We start from the raw sequence: 22,313 nt of genomic DNA on the forward strand, positions 1-22,313 counted from the left end.
TTTTCCGAGCTGGCCCCCCTTCTCAGCTGTGATTTTCCAGGACCTCTGCTGAGGGAAGGCTATGCTACGTCACAAGTGCACGCCATCCCTCAAGGGAAGCCCCGGGCTGCCAGGCCGTGCAGGGGCGCTCTCAGCCTGATGCAAAGATGGCTGAACGGGGCGTCTCCACCCCTCTCCTCTCCTCGCACAGTTCCTCCTTCCCAGCTCAGGGACAACTGGCGCTGCTCTGGGCTGTCGGCACGGCCCCAGGCAGGAGTGTCTCCAGCCCGCCGGGGAGTGGCTGCAAACAGCGGGGTTTCTTTCTTGTTCCGGCTCTCCCCTCTGCTCCCCTGGCCCTGAGGGAATCTGCAGCGAGCTATCCTCCATGCCAGACACCGAGAGGCCGTCTCAGACTGCTTCTGCCGTGCTTCCACTGCACAGTTTTCACTGTCGCAAATGCAGCCGCTCCTGGGTTTTTCCCTTTTTTTTTTAAAAGAACCAGTCCATCTCCAAATGCCAACCCCTGGCTTCCCCACACTGCAGCGTGGCTGCAGGTCTTTCAGCTGGCTCACTCACTCGTTTCAGAATGCAGACTCCCATTTTCACCAAGTGTACGGCCCCTGTGGTTCTAGCAGACCTTGTCCTGCTGGTGCATCGCTGAAACCGGTATTCTGGGTCACCTTCTGGTTTTTAATCTAGTATTTTTCACGGAGGTGTTATTTTGCCCTGTCTTACCTAGCCGCCTAGTGGTCTTAAGACAGATCACGTCACATCTTTATACCTCACCTGCGAGTTAGGTGCTGATGGTGGCTCAGGCAGTGTTTCTCAAACGGCAGTCCCCTGAGGTTCCCCGAAGTTCCTTGGAACGCTGGTAGATAAGGCAGATTTCCAGGACCCACCCTAAGGAATCAGAGTGTCTGATGGGTAATCCCCAGGAATCTACATTTTCACAGGCACCTACAAGTGATTTTGATGCCCAGTAGTCTGCTCACATTATGGTCCTCAGGCCAGCCACATCAGCATCACCTAGGAGCATGTTAGAAATGCAAAATCTCAGGCCTCACCCTAGATCTACTGAATCAGAATTTCTAGGGATGAGGCACAGGAATCAGGTTTAACAAGCTCTCCAGGAGCTAGTTTGCAAAGCACTGGTTTGAAGGATGTGGTCAGCCAGCAAGTGTCTGTGGAGGACCTTCTCAGCAAGCCCTGGGGATGCTGTGGGGTCATGAAGACATTGCCTGGCAGGGTTCCACTAAGCACAGTCAACAAACTGCTCTTAGGCAGGGCCCATTGTTCAGTCTGCATTGTAACATTGGCTGATTTCCCTTCTTGTGTACTGGGGGGAACATACAACTAGATTATCAAACCCTTTGACTTAACAGTTTTTATTGTAGGATGAAGCCAAATTTACATACATAAGATAAAGGCAATTAAGAAGAATATTGAATTACTACTAGAAGATAATTTGTGGATTTGGCAGAAGTGGAGAAGCAGGTATTCAAACAAACCGAGACTGCCAGCACTGCCCTGATCCACCCCAGATCCTCCAGAAGTATGGAAGAGGCAGCAGGAAGGAAGGAAGGAAGGAAAGAGGGGACAGAAGGAGGATGAAAAAGATTTAACTGAGCTCTCATTTCCAATTTCTGTTCCCTTCAAAAGAAGCTTAGAGACTAAGAAGAAAAAGAAAAAGAGGAGGAGGAAGAATAAACTTTTATTGGCCTGAAAATAAAGATCCTTTAGTTCTCTCTCTATTCTCAGTGGTGTTGACAGAAAACCAGAGCCTGAAGGCAAACCCTGCACTGTGGATTATGTTGTCAGAATTCATTCAAACTCTTTGTTTGAAACCTGGTTTATTTCAGGATTGGGACCTTTCTCTTTAAATAACATTATTTAAGGGCAAGCAGGTTTGGTTTGTTTTTGCATCTAATCCTGTATTGATCTTCAGCCCAGGATGCCGAGCATAGCCAGGTAAACAGTGTGAAGAAAAGGAACAAAAGGCATTTCCCAGAAACCTCGTCCTTCCCCTAGTGACTCATCAGAAGCCAGGCACAGCACCCACCTTGGGGTAGGAGGGGCCAGCCTGGCCGGGTCCACCAGAGGGGCCTAAGGGGGTGGAGGGGGAGATACCCCATCTGGAAACCTCCCCGCCGTCTCCCCCGTCCCTGTGTGAGAACAAGCCACACGTTGAACCATTCAACAAGCATTCATTCCCTAGAGTGTGGGGGATGTTCTCCCTTCTCTCGGTGCACAAGATGGTTTAGGAGGTATAGGGCACTGGCAGAAAGAGAGAATTTTCTTTTTCATTTTTTTCTCAATCCTGCTAACAATGCAAGAGAAAGTCTTAGTTTGGTGCTGGTGCCTCATTAACACCTCTCTTGCCACTTTCTAATAATCTGTCCTTGTAACAGAGAGCAGACCACAGAATCAGGAATTGAGAGCAGGTATATGCTAGCGGGGAACTTAGTAACATTGTTTTTCTTTCATTGTGTTTATTTTTATGGGTGTCTTGTATTTAGGATTTTCCATTTACAGAAGTGATCTAAAGTTTCCTTTTAAGAAATGTATGAGGTTGCAAGAAGTGAGTTGGTTTAAAGGAAATCATTAAGTAAATGATAACATGGGTGTTGCTCCAATATGGCACCAGTTATGAAGAGGAGGCTTCAATGCCTGAAGTTTGGGAGACCCTCACTCGGCCTCATCTTTATGCCCAGCCCTGTACACAACTCAGACCCAAGTGGCTTGCAGTGTCTGGGTGGGGATAAATAGTGAAATTACCATAAGAGAGAAACTACTTGTGATGGTTAGGTTCATGTGTCATCTTGGTCAGGTGATGGTGTCCAGGTGTCAGTCAAGCAAGCTCTGGCCTAACCATTACTGCAAGGACATTTGTAGCTGGTTAATAAACCAGAAGGCTGGTTTATTAAATCATCAGTCAAACGATTGCATCTATGGCAGATTACATCAATGAAGGGCATGCCTTCTGCAAGAGAGAATTCAATCAGCTGGATTTAATCCAATCACTTGAAGACTTTTAAGGGAGAAGGGAGAGAATTTTCATGTCTTCAGTCAGCCAGCCTCTCCTGGAGAGTTCATCAAGGGTCTTCATCAGAGTTGCCAGCTTGCTGCCCACCCTATGGAATTTGGACTCGTGCATCCTGCCCTATGGAGTTTGAACTCATGCATCCTGCCCTACGAAATTTGGACTTGTGCATCCCCACAGTTGCATGAGATACTTTTATAAAATCTCATATCTGCCAATATCTCCTATTGGTTCTGTTTCCCTAGAGAACCCTGACTAATACACTACTGTCCACTCACTCCGCCCTCAGTCCTCACACCCCCATGAGATTACCTAGGCTTTTCCCTCTATTTATAACTACTCACCAATATTTCAAGATCTGAGCTCCCACACTTGGAAATAGCCAAATTTGAAATAGTCCTAATAGCCAACATGCCTTGTTTACCATGTGCCAGGCTGTTTTCAAAGCCCTTTACATAACTCATCTAATTCACAGAACAACCCTATGAAGTTGGTCCTCATATTATCTTTATTCTACAGATAACGGCATTGAGGCACAGAGAGGTGAAATAACTTGCTCGAGGTCACACAGCTTGAGAGTGGCAGAGCTGGAACTCAAACCCAGGAATTATGATACAAGAGTGAGTGCCCTTAACCCCTGTGCTGTGCTGACTCTCAAGTCACTTATCAGAGGACGTTATTAGCTTATCTCTTTCCCCAGCCAGACCAGATAAACCCCAAAAACAGGGAGCATGCTTTTCCTATCTCAGAGACCATGTTTCCCTATACCAGCAACTTGTCCAGAGCTTGGCTTATAAAGGTTCCTATTTTATATGGACCTAATGAAGTAATATGCAGAAAAGTCATCTAGAAGATGAGATAACTTCTGGTTGGCAGAAAGGATTCATGCAGAAAAGCAAGAGTTGAGTTGAATGATGGGTATGATTTCAGTAGGTACACGTGGGGAGGAAGGAAAGGAATTCCAGGTGGAGGAAACTGCCTGGGCAAAGGTACAGATTGAGGATGAAGAATTGTCTAGTTTGGCTGGATTGGAGGAAGAGTTTGGAAATTTGGTTGGGCTCAGAACATGACCAGATAGTGCCTTGCACACCAAAGTAAAGAGTTTGTATTCCTGGGAGCAATGGGGAGCCATGGAAGGATATGGTGCAAGGTCAGTGACACAGTCAGAACTGGGCTTTAGGGTGGTTAATCTGACTGTGGGTTTAAAATGACTTTGAGGGGAAAGAGTGTAAAATGGAAAGGCAGGAAAAGAGCTGTGTTTGTGGGGAGCAGTGAACAGTGCTGTGCCTGGGACAGGAGGAGGTCAGGATGGTCTGAGCAGGAGTGAAGGGCCTGAGGCTTGGCCCTAGCCCTTGGGGAGCCAGAGGAGGCTTTTAAACAAAGGATATAAGGTCAGGTCTTAGGGGCTGTTCCTGGGTCAGAGACAAGCAGTAAGGGAGAGGGTGGGGATAGGGCCTTTTCAGGACTAAGGGACCAGGGCTGCCTGAGCCATCTGTGAGTGAAGGAGCCCAAGGTGTCCTCTGAGGGCAGGGCCAGAAGGCAGAGCTCTGGCTGAGTATAGTATTCATATTTTTATTGAAAATAATTTCATGCACAAGGTAAGAAACTCAAAAAGTACAAAAATAGAGTGAAAAATAAGTCCCCCTCCCAATGCAGACCCTTCCCTACTGCTAACAGTTTCTTGTAAGCCTTCCAAAAATTTGTTATGCCATCTTTAGGCATACATCTGTATATATCCTTTAAAACACACACACACACACACACACACAATCATACTGTTCTGGCTCTTGCTTTTTCACATAATATACTTGAGAGCTTTTCCCATTTAAATATGTAGATTTTTCATTCTTTTTCAGCCATATAATATCCCATAAGATTAATGGACTATAAACCATTGAAGCTATTTTGACACATTTAGGTTGTTGATGCCCTTGGCCATCACAGGCAATGCTGCAATGAAGAACATATGCAAATACATCAGTAGGATAGTTTCTAGAAGTGGAATTGGTGGGTCAAAAGGGTGTGTGCATTTGTAATTTTGATGGGCATGGTCGCATTGCCCCCCAAAGAAATGGTGCCAGTTCATCCTCCCAAGCTGAGTGCCTGTCCCTACACTGTCTGCCATCACTGGTTTTTCACATGGCTTAGGGAGAAGACACTGATCTTGCGTCTGGACACTTTGGTATCTGTCCTGGCCCTGTAGCACAGGAGGCTTGGGCTCATATCCCAGCTTATCCATTTACTAATGTGAGTCTCAAAAAGTCATTAGGATGTTCTCATATAGATTGTGATGGTAAATGCATAACTGTGTGATAATACCAGGAGCCATTAATTGTACACTTAGGATGGATTGTATGGTGTGTGGATAAAACTGTCAAAAAAAAATAATAAGGGGGGGGTGGATAAGGGATATGGGATATTTTGGGTTTTCTTTTATATTTTTTATTTCTTTTTTTGGAGTAATGAAAATGTTCTAAAATTGTGGTGATGAATGTACAACTATGTGATGACACTGTGAGCCAATGCTTGTATACTTTGGATGGATTATATGTTGTGTAAATATATATCAATAAAATTGCATTAAAAAAAAGTCATTAGGGGGTCTGTCTCACCCTAAAGTGTGAGCCCATGCTCTGCCTTGCACTCTTCCTCCTCCCCTCACTCCCTCCTGGTCCCCCACCATACTCATCTCTCTCCTTTCCCAGCAAACACCACCCATCTTGCACCCTTACACCTTTGCCATAGCTGTTGCCACCAGAAAGTTCAGGAGCCCTGGAAAGTAGAAGGAATAGGATGGCAGGAGGCAGAGAGAGAGGGATGGTAGAGTAGAAGAAATTCATTTCAATTCTAACCCATGCTTCTGGACTTCTATCCCCCAACAGTCTCGGGATAGATTGAGAAACTGATGTTCATCAACAAGATGGAGGACCAGCCTTGCCAGAGAAGGGCTGTGGGCTGGCTGCACCTCACTGCCCCAGCTGGCTGCTGGAGCCTGCTTCAGCGTCCCTGCCCTCAGCCACTAGTGTGGACAGACTCTAAGCCAGACCAGCTGACCCCACCCAGCCAGGCACCTGTTAACCAGTATATCACGGTGGTCTCTGTGCCATCTCTAGGGCTGACTGCTTGGCGTCTCTTGATTTCAGAGGTGGAGAAGAGAAGAGAGTCTATCAAAGGATCCAAGTTTGATAATTGCACCCCCCCTCAGTCTCTCTTGTGACCACTACCTCGTCAGCTCAGACCTTCCCCATTTCAGCTCCCATGATTGGCTCAGTTCTCCCCTTTGGCTCACAAGCCCTGTCAGTGGTTCCCAACCTCTCCCAGAAGGTAGCATCCACCCTGACACAGGAAGGAGGCAGAGGTGGTGGAAGAGGTGGCACTGTGGCCCTCAGCCTCCCAGGGCCGAAAGAAGGAGCATGCACTGGAATCAGGGCTTCCTGAGATGAATGACCCTTTTGTCCTCTCCCCTGAGGATGAAGATGACCATCAGAAAGATGGCAAGGCCTACGGGAGGTGACATGCTCACTGACATTCTACTCAAAGTCAGAGCTGCAGAGCCACTCCAAGTCATACACCGAGATCAAGCTCCCCAAGTGCCTGCACTGCTCCAAGACCTGGCCCAGCCAGTGCATCTGCATCCACTCAAGGGCTAAATTCTTCTGCCAGTTCTCCCATCTTCAGCAGCACACCCAAATTCACACTGGTGATAGTGCATGAAAATGTGCACGCCCGGGCTGTGAGAAAGCCTTCACACGACTCTCCAGTCTGTGGTCCAGCAGACACCAGCACAACAAAGATAAACCCTTCAAGTGCCATAACTGTCAGTGGGTGCACATAGTCACAGCCTCACTCACAGTGCACCTTTCTTCGCGTGCCAAAGTGTACATCTGCACATCCGCCATCGGGCATATACGTCAGCAACGTACCCTGGGAAACATCTGTGCCGACACGAGCCTCCTGATCGCCAACAAGAACTGCAGACAGCAGCAGGAGCAGCAGCGGCAGCCCAGGCCCAGACTCAGGCTCAAGCCCAGGCTCAGGATCAAGCTCAAGCTCAAGGTCAAGTCCAGGTCCAGGCCTCCCAAATATCACAGCAATAGCTGAAGCCACTGCACTTCCACTCCCTTGGGTGGTGGGGACAGCAATCCCAACCCTCCACCCCGGTGTTCCTTTAACTGACGGGAGACGGGAGACAGAGCAACTTAAAGACAACTGCTTCCCTGTCACCACCAGTACCATCCAGGCGGGGCACCTGGCCTGCTCTCAGAGACCCACACTGCCACCCACTGGGGAGAGGGGAAAGAAGTTCTGGCCCCTTCATACTCCGTTTCCCCTTGGTAGGAAAAGTCCTTTTCTTCCTTGGCAGGCGTTGGCTCCATCTCCTGGGGCATCAGGCATGGCCTTCCTTCAGAGAATGCCATCTTTATTCCCAACTCTTCTTCGAAAGTTACCTCAGCCCTCCTGATTGGCAAAGGAATACTGAGCTGGGGGCAGAATCTTGCAGCCTCCCCTTCCAAGCACAGTTTTTGAAAATTGGGGGTTGGGGCTCGAAGGAGGGATTTGCTGTGACCTCATAGAAACTTGTGCGGTGTGAGCACTTACCCTCTCCTTGCCCTCCTCCCCCTCCAATTTGGGCTGATGGAAAACCAGAGGCGGGCCCCCTCCCAGGTGTCTGAGAGAAGGGAGTCCTGCATGCCACCAGCCTCCTGTTCTGTCCTTTCTGCCTGCAAAAGAGCAGTCTTCTCACATGCCCCGCCCCCAGGAACCATTTTTCTTCTTCTACATGGTCTCACTTCACTTCCTACCTAACACTAGAAGAAGAAGATTTGAGTGGGGGATCAGATCTTTTATTTGTAAGGGGACAAGGGCTGAGATGTGTCCCCAATGGGCCCAGAGATTCCCAAGGTGATCAAGGTTAGTTTAAAAGTATGGGTCCTGGTTTTCTTTGCAGCCTCTCACCCCCTTCTCCATCAATCATAGTCTCATACTCTCAGCCTCTCCACCCCAAAGCCCAAGGAGCTGTCTGGAGAGAAAGGCACAGCGCTGGGCCAGGATGAAAGGTGAGGCCCCGTGAGAGAGAAGGGCAGGGAAATGGGCTGGGACTAGATATGGGGAGGTGAGTTGTTGATATCTGATTTCCGTGGGTTGAAGAAAAGAGCCAGGTAATGTTTTCCACTAGTGTGCAAGGAGGGGAGGCCCCCACCCCCAGCTGAGACAGGATGTGGGGAGGACTTGGCAGAGAAAGATGGCATCTAGACTGAAAGGGCCAATGGCCTGGTTCCTTCAGAGAAAGAGGAGTATGATTTTATAGCTACTGAGAGGGAATACAGCGCCACTTCAGCCTTTCCTGGGTCAGACCATCTGTGAGGGGGACCAATGGGGTGTCTACTGTGAGCATTTCCCAAGTACTTTCTGTGAGTTGGGTAGCAAGAGGGAGAATAGGGCTACCAGGTGGTTCAAGGTAGGAGTGATAGAGAGCGATTGCTATCTTCCTTGTAATACTTAAAACATTTTTGAACCACATTTATTAATTGCTGCATAATTAATTACCCCAAAATCCAGTAGCTTAAAACAACAAATGCTTATTGTGCCAGTTTGGATGTATTATGTTCCTCAAAATGCCATGTTCTTTGATGCAGTCTTGTGGGGGCAGTCATATTAGTGTTGATTAGCTTGGAATCCTTTGAGTGTTTCCATGGAGATATGACTCAATCAACTGTGAGTGGAATGTCTGATTGGATAATTTCCATGGAGGTGTGGACCCCGCCCATTCAGGGTGGGTCTTGATTTAATTACTGGAGCCCTATAAAATAGCTCTCAAACAGAAGGACTTCCGAACAGCTGCATCTGGGACAGACATTTTGAAGACGGCCGTTGGAAACTGATGCAGACATTTTGGAGAACGCCATTTTGAAACTCAACCTGGGAGTAAGCAGATGCCAGCCATGTGCCTTCCCAGCTAACAGAGGTTTTCCAGATGCCAATGGCCTTTCTCCAGTGAAGGTACATGATTGTTGATGGCTTACCTTGGATACTTTATGACCTTAAGACTGTAACTTGGTAACCAAATAAACCACCTGTATAAAAGCCAATCCATTTCTGGTGTTTTGCAAAATGGCAGCATTAACAAAACCGGAACACTTATCATCTCCCATCGTTCCTAAGGATCAGGAAATCTGGAATCAGCTTCACTGGGTTCTTCTGGCTCAGGGTCTGTCACCAGGTTACAGTCAAGAAGTTGGTGAGGGCTGCATCATCCAAAGGCTTGACTGGGACTGGAGGGTCCACTTCCAAAATGGTACCCTCACATGGCTGTCGGCCTGAAGCCTCAGTTACCCTCCATGTGGGCCTCTCTGTGGAACCACTCTGGACAGCGGACCTGGCTTCCCCAAGAGCAAGGGATCCAGAGACAGAGAGTGAGAGACTGAAATAAAAGCCGCAGCATCTTCTATAATCTAATCTCAAAAGTGGCATACCATCCTTTCTGCAATATTCCATTGGTCCCACAGGTAATCCCTGGCACAAAGTGGAGGGGCCTGTATGAGGATATGAATATAAGGAGGTGGCAGTCACTGAGGACCACCTTGGAGGATGGCTCCCACATCCTGGGAATGAATTACCTATTCCAGTTCTTTTGTAAATTTGAAGAGTTAACTGAGATATATTATTAATAGACAAAAGCAAGTTGCCTCTTTCTATAATCTCACTTAAATAAAAAGGAAACACAACCTATATATTTCTATTTGTGCATGTATATGTAAATGTGTAGAAAAAGATCTGGAAGAATACACTGTAAACAGTGCTTAATTTTAGGGAGGGGAGGTGGAATGCAAAATTGTGAAAGGGAACTTTCCATTTGTACTTTATATTTTTCCTTATGATGTGAATTGTTTGTAGTGTTTTTGGGGGATACGGTTCAAGTTTTCTGTAAACCACCCCAAACTTGGTGGTGTAAGACAGAAATCCTTTTATTATGCTCACGGATTCTGTGGGTCAGGAATTTGGACAGGGTCCAGGAGAATAAGTTTTCTCTGCTCTATAATGTCTGGGAGACTGAAACAGCTGGGGTGGGGGGACTTATATTTTTGGCACCTAGGCTTGGGTGACCAGAAGGCCAGGCTCAGCTAGGGTCACTGAACACCTACAAATGATCTCTCAGTCTACCTGGGCTTCCTCCCAGTGCGGAAGCCGTGTTCCAAGAGGAAGTGGTCCGGAAGAAGCATCTGGAGAGAGAACTTTCCAAGAGAACCAGGCAGAACCGCATGTCTTCTTATGACCCAGCCTCAGAAGTCACATAGCACCAAATCTCTAATACTCTATTGGTTAAATCAGCCCCAAACCTACCCAGAGTCAAGAAAAGAGGACACAGTTCCTTTTCCTAATAGGAGTATCAAGAATCTGCAGCCCTTTTAAAAACTTGCCAGCATGAGTTATAAAATTTAAAATATATTTTGCATAAAGAGTGGGAAATAAAACTTTGGAGCTGCCTTTCCTAAGGCAGTTGGGAGCACCAGGGCACCTGCTCACAGCTGCTGCATCCCAGACTCTTAAGTGCTTCAGTCCTTTATCTCCTTGGGCCCGATCATCTTAGAGAAACCAAGATAACGTGGGAGTTGCAACTATTAATTCTTTTTGTTTCTTTCTAGCCCTTGAAACCGAGCCCTTTATGTAAATATTTATTTATGGATTTATTTGTTCCCCATGCTTTGTTGCAAAAGGGATTTGAGGAGATAAGAAATCATACAGTATAATAATATGATTAATAATATATAAATAGATCAAGAAACCAAGGTGAAGGGAAAAGGAAAGGTTGAAACAGCAAGTTGAGACTAGAGGGGAAGTTAGCTTTTTTTAATATATGCTGTAAAGTCTTAAATAAATATTTGACTTTGCAGGGCTGGAAGGGACTATCTGTGGTCTGACTCAATTCCCCAACTGCCTCTTGAAGTCCCTTTTCAGCATCCTTACCAAGTGGCCATCTAGCCTCAGTTTACACATCTCCAATGACAGGAGACTCACTACGTTGAAAGGCAGCTCCATCTGTTAGAAAGCATGGCCCCAGGAGTCACAAACTCAAATGCTTCCAATGGCCAGGCAGGCAATGAAAGCAAATGCATCAGGCTGGGGGTACACAGGCAGAGTGGAGTGCAGACTTCCTGCTTAAGGGGGACAACTGCTTCTCCTTCCAGCTAATTATTGCCACATGGGAACCCAGGTCCAGAGTGGCCAAGTCTTCGGAAAGATAATTCAAGAGAAGCTGACAATCCCAATCTCTTATAGGAAGAGCTCCTGGTTTTTAAACTTGACAGCTAATTCTCTATTTTATAAAACATCGAGCAAGCCAAGCAAATCACAGCTGCAGTCAGAGGCTGCCCACGGTCCAGATCATTTGTGAGTTCAGATAAAGCCAAAGTCACGGGCTTTGAAGTTGGATTAGAACAGGCTTTGAATCTGGCTCTGCCTCTTAGTCTCTGAATAATTGTTTGGAGCCTCAGTTCTCATCAGTAAAATGGGGATAATAATAGTTCCTACCTCTTGAAGAGGTAGATGTGGTAATTAAGTAAGAGAGGATATAAAGCCTTTAGCATAGTGCCTGACACACAGTAAGTGCTCAATAAATGCCAGCTACTACGAGGACCTCTCCTGGGCTTCCACGTGCAGAGGTAATTTTTGATAAGTGTAGTTAAGGTACAGTCCAAGGTTTGGGGACTTTGTTTTTAATCGTTAAAAGTGCAGTTCACTTTTTCCCCTTTGGAGACAGAACATACAGCATTTTCCTTTTTTCAGGACTGAGACAATAGAACTGAGAGAGGACATTTGCAGGACCCTGCTTTACTGTGGGGTGAAGGGGGAGGGGGAGGAGGACAGACACATGTTGTGTGTACGAGGAGCGAAGGGCCAGGGGGTGAGGGTGGTCCAGGCGAAGAGAACCGCTGGAGCAGAGGGGAGGTCAGAGGCATGTGGAATCTGGTCAGAGAAAAAGGGGGAACCCGGCCAACAGGTTGGGGCCTGGTTTTGGCGGGGGACAACCTATTCCTCTGGGGAATGGGGCGCCATCAGAGTTGTGAACAGGGCAGTTGTGCGGGAAGATAGGGAGAGGAATCACCAGAGAATTATCACCATTTGCACGCCTCTAAACGTGGTTACCGTGCTTCTGCAGGCCTTGTCTCAAATCAGAGTTGTGTTTATGCCACCTCTCCATGAGTCCAGGAGCCCTCAGAGAGAAGAGGATATTTTTTTCATCTTTCTGCCCTAGAGATGCATCCAATATTTAGAGAACTTGAAAGAGGTGAAGGGAGTGAGCCGTGCTACCTGGCTTTAGGCAGAGGTGAGTGTGGGCTCTGGGTTCAAATTCCAGCTCTACCATAGATTAACCATGAAACTTTGGCAAGTTACTGAGCAGAACTTCAGTTTTCCCTTCTGTAATATGGGCATGTTAATAGTATCTTCATAATACAGTGATTATAAGAATTGACATGCTTGACTCATTGTAAGTACTCAATAAATGTCCTTTTGGGGACTTGGAGCTCTCCCAGTTGCCTCCCCTCTTGGTCTCCTCACCCCAGACCACCACCTTGTGTCTGAAGATCCCCTCCCTAACCCATGTGCTCTCTCTTGCCTCTCATCCCCTGATCCCACTTTCCTACTGGTCAAGAATAGGTCTTTGAATTTCTTTCGCACTCTGATGATCCTTGGGAAAGGCCAAAAGGTCACACAGCTGATAAATAGCAGAGCTGGGTCTCAATCTGGGTCATAAACTTTATACCACATTGTGCCCCTTGGGCCCATCACTTACCAGCTATGCGAAATCAAGCATCTTGCCCAAGGCTCTGCAGTTTGTCAATGACAGAATTGAGACACAAACCCAGATCTGCCTGGCTCAAAATCTGGTGATTCTCTCCTGCTCTGTGCTCCCCAGTTACAAATGGAATCTTTAGAGACCCTTTAGAATAATCTGCACGCTTTGCCTGTATGGCCTCTGAGTATTGAAGCATTTAACTGCAGCATTTAATTATCATCTCCCCCACAGGAATTCTGTGAGCTCATCCAGCAGGAGTCATGTCCATTTTGTGGATGGAGAAACTGAGGCTCAGAGAGGAAAAGCAACTCTCCCGAGGATGCAGAATTGACATATCCAGGATTCAGCTCCAATCTTCCAGAGTCCCAGCCCAGTGCAAACTCCATGTCATAGCCATCTCCAGGGATCTCTTTGCTCTTAAAGTGATGCCCTGCACAAAACTATTTCAGTAAACATTTCCTAACGGGTTGACCTCTCCCATGTCAGATGCCAGCTTTGAGCCCAGCCCAAGTCTGGGTGAGCCCAAGACACCAGAAATGGCCTTGCAGCTCAGGTTAGGGAAAGGGAAGTTACTGTGTCCTGAGGGACCCTCATGCCCTTCCAGGTGGTGATGACCCAGGAACGTAATCCCCATGACCAGGACCAGGGTGGTGGGGCTGCTAATGATGGGTTTCATTAAGACCAGAAAGAGCTACTTGGTTTAACAATAAACATAATTTCTCCTTATTATTTAAAGTTCAGAAAATAAGTAAATAAGAATCAGCTATCATCCCAGTACCCAAAGACAATGTAAATATTTGATGTATTTCCCTCCGTTTTTTTTCCTACACCTGTACACACATGCACACATACAAACACACACATGCACACACATGCACTTTTAAAAAAATCAAATATGTGTTCATATGGTAACTAGAGTAGCAAATCTGTGGCATGTGCTATTGGTTATCTACTCAATACATACACCCCCTTCTTCCCTGTTCACAAACCCTGGTTTTGTTTTTGGTTGGGGTAGGTTCATTTTAGTCTCAGGGATGGTTCATCCTGTACTGGGAGGTGAATCGTGACTGGTCCGAGCCAACGATACTGATCTTGTTCTCCTCCTGTATTGTATTGCTGCATTGTCTAATGCAGTTGCCATTAGTTGCAAGTGTCTTTTTAAATTTAAGTTTTAGTTAATCAAAATTAAATAAAATTTAAAATGCAGTTTCTCAACTGCACAAGCCACGTTTCAAGTGCTCAACAGCCACATGTGGCTAGTGGCTTCCATATTGGACAGGAAAGATAAAAAACCTTTCCACCACTGTAGAAAGTTCTACTGGACAGCACTGGAGGTGTGCACGTGGCCCAGTTCCGGGCAATGAAACATGAGCAGGAAGTCTGGTGGGCTTCTGGAAGTCTGGGTAGAAGAACAGAGCCTCATAATGACCAAGCCCCTGCCCCTGCTTCTTCCTGCCTGAGATGCTGGCGTGATGTGTGACGCCAGGAGCAGCCATCTTGCAACCATGAGGTGACAAGTGCAAGGACAAGAAGTGCAAGGACAACTTGCTGAGGGTGGTGAAGGAGAAGGATGAAAAGAGACTTTTTCTTGATTTCCGCCTTGGGGCAGTTAAAATTTTTCCTAATGGACATCACTGTTCACAAAAGTCACATTATTCACAATAGTCAAAAGGTGGAAGCAGCCCAAATGTCCAACAACAGATAAATGGATAAACAAAATGCGGTTTATCTGTATAATGGAATATTATTCAGACATAAAAAAGAGTGAAATTCTGATACATGCTGTAACAGGGACCAAAACTTGAAGACATTGTGTTGAGTGAAATAAGCCAGATATAAAAGAACAAAGATTGTATGGTTCCACGTATATGAAATACTTAGGATAAGCAAATATATAGAGTTAGAAAGTAAATTACAGATTACCAGATGTCGGGGGTCAGAGGAATGGGGAGTTACTGCTTAATGGGTACAAAGTTTCTATTTGGGGTGATAAAAGAGTTTTGTTACTAGATGGTGGTGATGGTAGCACAACATTGTGAATTAATATCATTGAATTGTACACATGAAAGTGGTTAAATGGGAAATTTTGTATTGTAGATGTGTTACCACAATAAAAAAAAATTGCTGCCACCAAAATGATAAATGTGAAACCAGTGTTCCTGATGGGACATGCAGATGCAGTTATCAGTCCTTGGCAAGAGGCCAAAGGATTCTGGCAAATAAAATAGATGCAAACAAACAACAAGACAAACAAACCAACAAACTTTCTAAATGGATATAGATACCCTACTTTCCTGTTTATATTTTCAGGTGCATTTCCCCATATCAATGGATATTCTTCAAAAGCATCATTTGCAGTAGCAGCATATAATTGCCTTTTACTGACGTTCTTAGTTTACCTGTCCATTCCCTAATGTTGGTCATAGCATTTGTTGGAGATAAAGCTGGGATGAGCAAACCTGTGTCTAAATCCTTGGGAGCGTCTTTCATTATTTTCTCAGAAGTGATTCCTAGAAGTGGAATTGCTGACTCAAATGGCTCTTAGTCATAATGTTAGTTTTCCTCACAATGTGTGCCAAGCTTTCACTACCATCAGCAGTGGGATGGAAGTGTTTCTTTGCCATCCTTGCCAACATTGAGTATTATGCTTTTAAAAATCTGCTAATTTGAGAAGTGAACGATGATAATATTAGATATATTTTTAACAAGTGTATTGTGTGCTGCTATGTACCAGGCACTGTGCTAAGCAAGGAGGATACAAATAAGTAAGACAAAGATACAGTACTGGGACTTGGGCTCCAGTCCTGTCTGTCACCAGGTGACGTGGACACATTCCTTGAACCCTTTGTGGATCTAAGATTTTAATCATCTTTGTTTTCCTTATCCCTCACTTTTGTTCCATGTCCTGCAGTCTGGAACAGTCTCACATCCATTATCTGGGTAAATTCTCGCTGCAACCCAGCAGGTGAGAGCCCTGAGGCAAGGAGGGAAATGAGGTCTAGAAGGCCGAAGTAACTTGCCCAAGGTCATGCTGCCAGTTAAGTGCCTGAGGAGGAAGCACTTAGCAGCCAACTCCTGTCGGGCTTTCTTCAGAAAACATCCAAGATGTGAATTTAGAAGCCATTAGCTCCATTCCCAGCCCTCAGAGCCTCCCTCAGTTCCCAGAGCCTCATCCAGACTGAACCTGGGCACTCAGCCAAGCGGGGCTCAGGTGCTTGGCCTTGGTCCAAGCCCAGCATCTTGTTTCTTCCTGGAAGGGGTTCTGGGATGCCACCTCCTTGCATTCCAATAAATTATTCTCCTCACAGTCTTTTTCACAACCCCTTTTTAGCCCTCTTCCCCAAATGGTATTATATTTCCAAGAATTGGGAACTCTTTTACTGGCAGGATTCCTTATATTTGCAGTTATTGTCTCCCTGGAGGACTCTATGCCGACTGGTCTCCCCCACCCAGGAAAGGAAGGAAAGAGACCCACCATTTAAGGAGCACCTGCTGGTAAGTTGGATAGGTCAGATGGGGACTGAGCAAAGTTTCATGACACACTGGGCTTCATTCTGGCTGGGGGATGATGGGTAATGGAGAGGGACTCCACTCAGCTCAGCGAGGAGAAGGACTGGCAGAGCTCCTTGGCAAAGGGGATGTTGGTTTTAGTGGGAATTTTTTTCCTGCATAGCACTGGAACCTCCTTCCTATGTGAATGAAAGGCAGAGCTGTCTCCCATCAGAGAAGCCAAAAGATCAGGTGTTTGCCTCTACAGCTTCCACTGCAGCTAGGAGATGGTCATATGATTAAGGGTCAACCAATCAGAGCTTGGGTTACAAAGAAGCTGAGACTGTGGGGAATTCTTACTGGAGGGAGGTGACAGCGGTGTTGAGACAGTGCCCGTGGCCTGATGTCCATGGTGAAAGCTGGGGCAGCCGGTTTCCTACCAGATTGGCTTAACAGCATATGGTCCCATATGATCAAGCCTCTCTCCTTCCTGTCCACTTTGTGGTGATTTTGTGAATGTCCCTGGCAATAAATTACTTTTCTGCTACCATTAGTCAGAATTGGTTTCTTTTGCGAAAGATGAAGACCCCTGATGGACACAATGGTGGTTGCTGGACTTGGACCAGATAATTTCTAGGCTGGAGTTTGCTCTAGCAGAGGCTGGGGAGTGGGGGTGGGAGAGGTTGTCTCTGCCACAGCTCATGTGACGTCTGCAGATTGGGACCCCTGGTCCCAGCCCCACCTGTCTCTTCCCCCTTATCACACTGCCTCTCTCCTCCTTCAAACTTGCAAATCTCCAACATCAGGAGGTGGGAAGCCTTTCTCTGACTGGTCAAGACGTCTTCCATTCCCTGCATCTCCTCTTGGTCTAAGATTTTGGGACCCAGGAAGCCTTTCTCTGCTTCTCTGCTGACAGAATTCTTTCTTGAGCACTGAAAGCCCCATAGTAGAGGTTGAGTGGGAAAGGGGGTCACTGCAAGGAAAGGAAATGCCTAAAATAGAAACACACTGGTTAATATCTCAAACTATTACCCACCATACCACGGTGACCAACCATTCCAGTTTGCTTGGACAGAGGGATTCTTGGGATGCGGGGCTTTTGGTGCTAAAACAGGAAGAGTCCTGGCCAACCAGGAAGAGTTGATCACCTTACACTCTAGTACTACTGCTAATAATAATCCCACTCTTAAACACAGCTTCACACGGCTGGCTAAGGACAGATTCAGGACCAGACCCTCGTCAATTGTGCATTATCAAAGTTTTGTTTATTTTTGCCTCTCTCATAAGTGAAAAAATATCCCTTTGCTGCTTTAATTTTCGTTTGCTTCATTATGAGTGAGCAGGGGCATCTTTTCATATATTTAAGAGCCATGTTTTGCTTTTCTCTATTTCCTTTTTTCCATACTATCTGTTTATACCCTTTTATTTATCTGCTTTTTGAAAATTATAAAGCAATAATGATATCCATTTAAGCATGGGTTGGTGACAGGTATTTATCTTTTTTTTCTCCTTAAACCCCATTTATATGACAATATAGAACAAAAATGTATTAACCCACAAGGTTACAAGGAACAGGAGAGGGGTTGTTAGTGGCCTGGTGATTTTGGCAAGCTTTTGGAAGACAGAGACAGAATGGGGAGTTATAACTGCTTAACAGGAGTTGGAATTTATGACCCAAATATCTGCAGAGGGGAACACTGATAACTGGAAGTTGATCCCAGAGTTCTCCTGGAGAAGAGATGGCTCCTAAAGTTGAGGAAATCTCCCATAAACTGGAACAAAAAAATCCATAAAGAAGGAAAATAAGAGAAAAACAATGAGGAAATTAGGAGATCAGTCCAGGAGATACAACCTCTGACTAGAAGAATTCCAGAGGGACCAGAGGGAAAAACTGAGGAAAGTTTCAAAAAAATAATACAAGAAAATTTCCCAGGCAGAAGGACATAAGTCTCTAGATTGAAAGGGCCCAGTTAACACAATGAAGAGTAAAAAACTCTCACTGAGGGAAATCATCATGGAATATCATAACTGTGTGGATAAACAGAAGAGCCTAATACCTTCCAAAGATTAAAAACAAAACAAAACACCAAGTCATATACAAAGGAACAGGATTCAGAATGGAATTAGACTGCTCCAGTCTGGATGCCAGAAGACAGTGGTGCAATGTCTTAAAGATTCTTAGAGAAAATAATTTTCAACGTAGATTTCTATACCCTGCCAAACTATCAATCAAATGGAGGACAGTATAAAGACATATTTAGACTTACAAAGACTAAACATATTTGCTACCATACACTTTTTATCAGGGATCTACTGAAAACTGTGATTCACAGAGACGAGGGAGTAAATCTACAATGAGAGGACATGGGATCTAGGGAATAGGGAATCCATCTAGGAGAAGGATGTAGGAAAGTCTGAAGGTGACCATTGTGCAACAGACTTTGAGAACACTAGTCTCAATTAGAGCAGGCTGAATACAAAGCTTCAAAACTGAGGCCTTTGGGAGAAAAAGAAGAAACTCATGGACTATATTTTAGTTTCCTGGCTGCTCAAGCAAATACCATGCTTAATTGTATTTGGATCAAATTAATCAATGGGAATTTATTAGCTCATGGCTTTCAAAGAAAGTCCAAATCAGGGTATCAGTAAGGCACTGCTTTCTTCCCGAAGACTGGAGTCCTGGGGCTGGCTGCTGGCAATCCTTGGTCCTGAGCTCCTCTGTTACATGGCAAAGCACATGACAGCCTCTCCTGGCCTCTCCCTTCTCTCCTGGGTTCTGCTGATGTTCAGCTTCTGGCTGCTCCCTCTGGGACTCTACTAAAGGATTTAAGTGGGAAGGAGGACATGATCTGTTTTATGTTTTAAAAAGATCACCCTGGCTCCCTTGTGGAAAATGGACTGGCAGGTCAGGGCTGAACAAAATAGTAAAAGCAGAGAGGCCAGATATTGCAGACAGGCTAGAGATGAGGGTGCTCTGGCCTGGTGTGGTGGCACCTAAGATGGAGAAAGGTTGATGGCTAGGAGAAATATTTGAGTGGTGGACAAAGGGACATGGTGACTGATGGAATGTGGGGGGAGACAGAGAAAGAAGAGACAATAATGATTCCTAAGTTTCTGGCTTGCGTCCCTGGGTGGGTCCTAAATGGTACCTAGCTCAGCAGCAGTTTGTGAGACGCAAGCAGGAGATATGAAAGCGCTTTGGGAAAGATCAAAAGGCGGCTGAAATTTCTTGGCGCGACCAAAACGGTGCGTTCCATTTTAGAAATGGAGCAACTAAGGTACGAGATAGCCAGCGGATGGAGTCAGGCCTCGTCGGGGTGCCTCTGATCCTTTGGTGGGCGAAAGAACCGAGCTGGGTCCGGCAGCTACTATGCATCAGTTGCCAGCCAGGCCCCGTCCGGCTGCGCTCCACCCAGCCAGCTATCCCTTTACACTGCCAGTGTAGCAATAAAGTTATTGAAATTGACGCCGGTTGCTAAGGAAGTGGGTCGCGAACCGGGTTGCTAAGGAAGTGAGCGGCAGGCTCTCTCCCCATCCGGGGCAGACAGGAATGGCTGAGCTCGGGGTTTGCCGCCGCCCCCGCCGCCGCCGCCGCCGCCGCCGCCGCCCGCTTTCAGCTCCGGCCGCAGGTGAGTCGCGGAGGGATCGCGGCAGCCGCAGGGCAAGGCCCAGCCCCTCTAGTTGCCTGGGATCTTCCCGGCGGCCTGCGCCGGCTCCGCCTCCTGGCTTTGCTACCCCGCGTGCCGGAGCATCCTCTGCCTTGCCTCTCCGGCATCCTCTGGCTGGCCGGGCAGCCTCGCCCCTTCTCCCCAGGCCGCGTCGTGGCCCAACTCCCAGACCCGGCCACACGCGGCATCGGGGTCCACTTGGGGGGCCCTGGGCTTTGGTCGGGGCCCCAGCCCCGGAGAGAAGCGGGAAGCGAAAGCCATGGGTCCGAACCTCGGCGCTACTCCTGGCTCTCTGTGTGACCTTGGGCAAGTTCCTTTCCCTTTCTGATGTCAATTGATCTGTTTTGTCCAGTGGAGTTCTAACACTTGCGGCTCCCGATGGTTAGATGATGAGATGTATATGTGAACGTGCCCTAAATGAAGAGAGGGAGAATTCTTAGGGCAGCTGGCACGGAGACCAAGAGTCCAGTTTGAAGTCTCAGTGCATCTCCACTTAGTAACTGTGTGGCCTTGGACAAGTTACTTAATCTGTCTGAATCTTCTTTTCCTTTCTGTAAAATGGGATAATGGACCACTGTGGGAACCTAGTGCGACAGGTTATGTAAACTAACTTGGCACCTAGTAAATGCTCTACAAGCTATTATGAGGTTTGAAAGGTGGGATGGGCAAGGCTCCCAGAAGATGACATTGGCACAGGTAGGATTTAGATGTGTAGAGTGCCCCCTCATATGGGTATTCTCCCTGCTGCTGACATCCCTGTTCTGTTTTATTCCTCCTTTCTGCTCAGAGCATGGAAGGTTGCATGGACTTCTGCAGGTGGCCCTGATTGGCAAAACCCTGAGGTCAAGTCTTCTTTTATGACTGGGGTTATGCTCTTATTTCCTACCTGGACCTTGTTGATCCTTGCAGAAGAAAAAAGGAATCCTTATGTCTTTTGGAAAGTGCTTAGAGCAGTAATAGCTATTTACAAATACATGATTAAGAAGGCACTTTTTTTTTTAGGATGTTTAATCTTCACATAGACTTTGTTAGGGAAGTGGTGATGTCATCCCCATGTCACAAATGAGGAAACTGTGTCTCAGAAACATGAATGTCTTGCCCAAGAAGTGTAGCTATTAAGTTTTGGAACGGGACATGTTTCCAGGCAAATCCTGTATTTTCTCCACCACACCATGATGTCTGTCTGATTTCTTAACAGTGGCTTTTAGGAAGCCACAAGGGTATTCTTTTGTTACTTCTAACTGCTATGGCAAGAGGCTTTTCTTCCAGGGCCAGGGAAACAAGATCTCACATAAAGCTTCATTTAAATACATACCATTCAAAGTGTAGACCATAAGCAATTACCTCAGAAAAAGAGCTGGGATATTTAAAAGGGGGCCTCTCTGCCCCTCAGTGCCGTCGTCTTTAAAATGAGGGGAGTAGGCTAGATGATATGTGAAGGCCCTTTCAGTGCCATTGGACAATTCCAATTGCAAGCTAGTGGGTAAAAGCATGGAATCAGGCTGCCTGGGTTCAACTCTTGGCTCTGTCACTTCCAGGCTGCATGTCACTGAATAATTTACTTCACCTCTTTATTACCGTTTATTCATCTGTAAAACGGGGATAATAATAGTATCCACTGTGTATGACAGTTGTGAGGATTTATTTGAGCCTAATTCATGTAAAATGCCTGGCATTCTTGGTAAATGTTAACTGTTGTTACCATTGTTTTTTGAGCTTAGCAAAGCACCTTTACCATGCTTTATATTTTATTTGTGGTTGGTAGAGTAAGTTAAAGTAAACCTCACAAGGGCATTGTGAGCATGAACCAGTAGCTGTCACAGTGTTGTATCAATGCAGCTGTTGTTTCAGGATTGCACCAGGGACCTGCAATCCTGTGCCAGAATGGGTTGCAGAGAAGAATGAAGGTTTGCAGTGAGAGGCCAGGTTTGGTTACCATCCAATTCAGTAAACGTTTGGTAAATCCCTCTTTGCCAAACACACTGGGGGATATGGAGACCAGGCCCATCTCCAGATCCTTCAAGTAACCTAGAAGTAGAGTAAAGCCACTGATTCAGACTTCTTCTGCTGTGCCTTTAGGATTCTGCTGGATGCCCAAGTTAGAAGGCTCAGGTTGCTCTCTAAACCTATCATCCACTGATTTATGGGTCCCTGAGAAAGACCCTGCTCTTGTGATGGTTAATAATACAACTCTCTGTTTGTTTGGTACATACCTCATGGTTTGCAAAATACTTAAATGTGCCTTCATTCATTTGGTCTGTCAATTGCACTGTGAGGAAAGTGAGGTGCAGATTAAGATTCCCATTTTATAGTTGTGGAACCTGAGGTTAAGAGAAATCGT

General features: G+C 46.2%; 1 protein-coding gene and 1 pseudogene across 1 annotated transcript in view; both read left to right on the plus strand.

Moving 5' to 3' along the window:
• Positions 1 to 4,159: 4,159 nt before the first annotated feature.
• Positions 4,160 to 20,272, plus strand: LOC119515277 (annotated as a pseudogene).
• Positions 19,823 to 22,313, plus strand: part of KIF3B (kinesin family member 3B) — a 39,821-nt gene continuing 37,330 nt past the window's right edge. The window contains exon 1 of the mRNA XM_037811823.1: positions 19,823 to 19,933. The gene's annotated coding sequence lies outside the window, so the exon portion shown is untranslated. The remainder of the gene's footprint in view (positions 19,934 to 22,313) is intronic.

Source organism: Choloepus didactylus, chromosome 19 (genome assembly GCF_015220235.1).
Source record: "Choloepus didactylus isolate mChoDid1 chromosome 19, mChoDid1.pri, whole genome shotgun sequence".
NCBI lineage: Eukaryota > Metazoa > Chordata > Mammalia > Pilosa > Megalonychidae > Choloepus > Choloepus didactylus.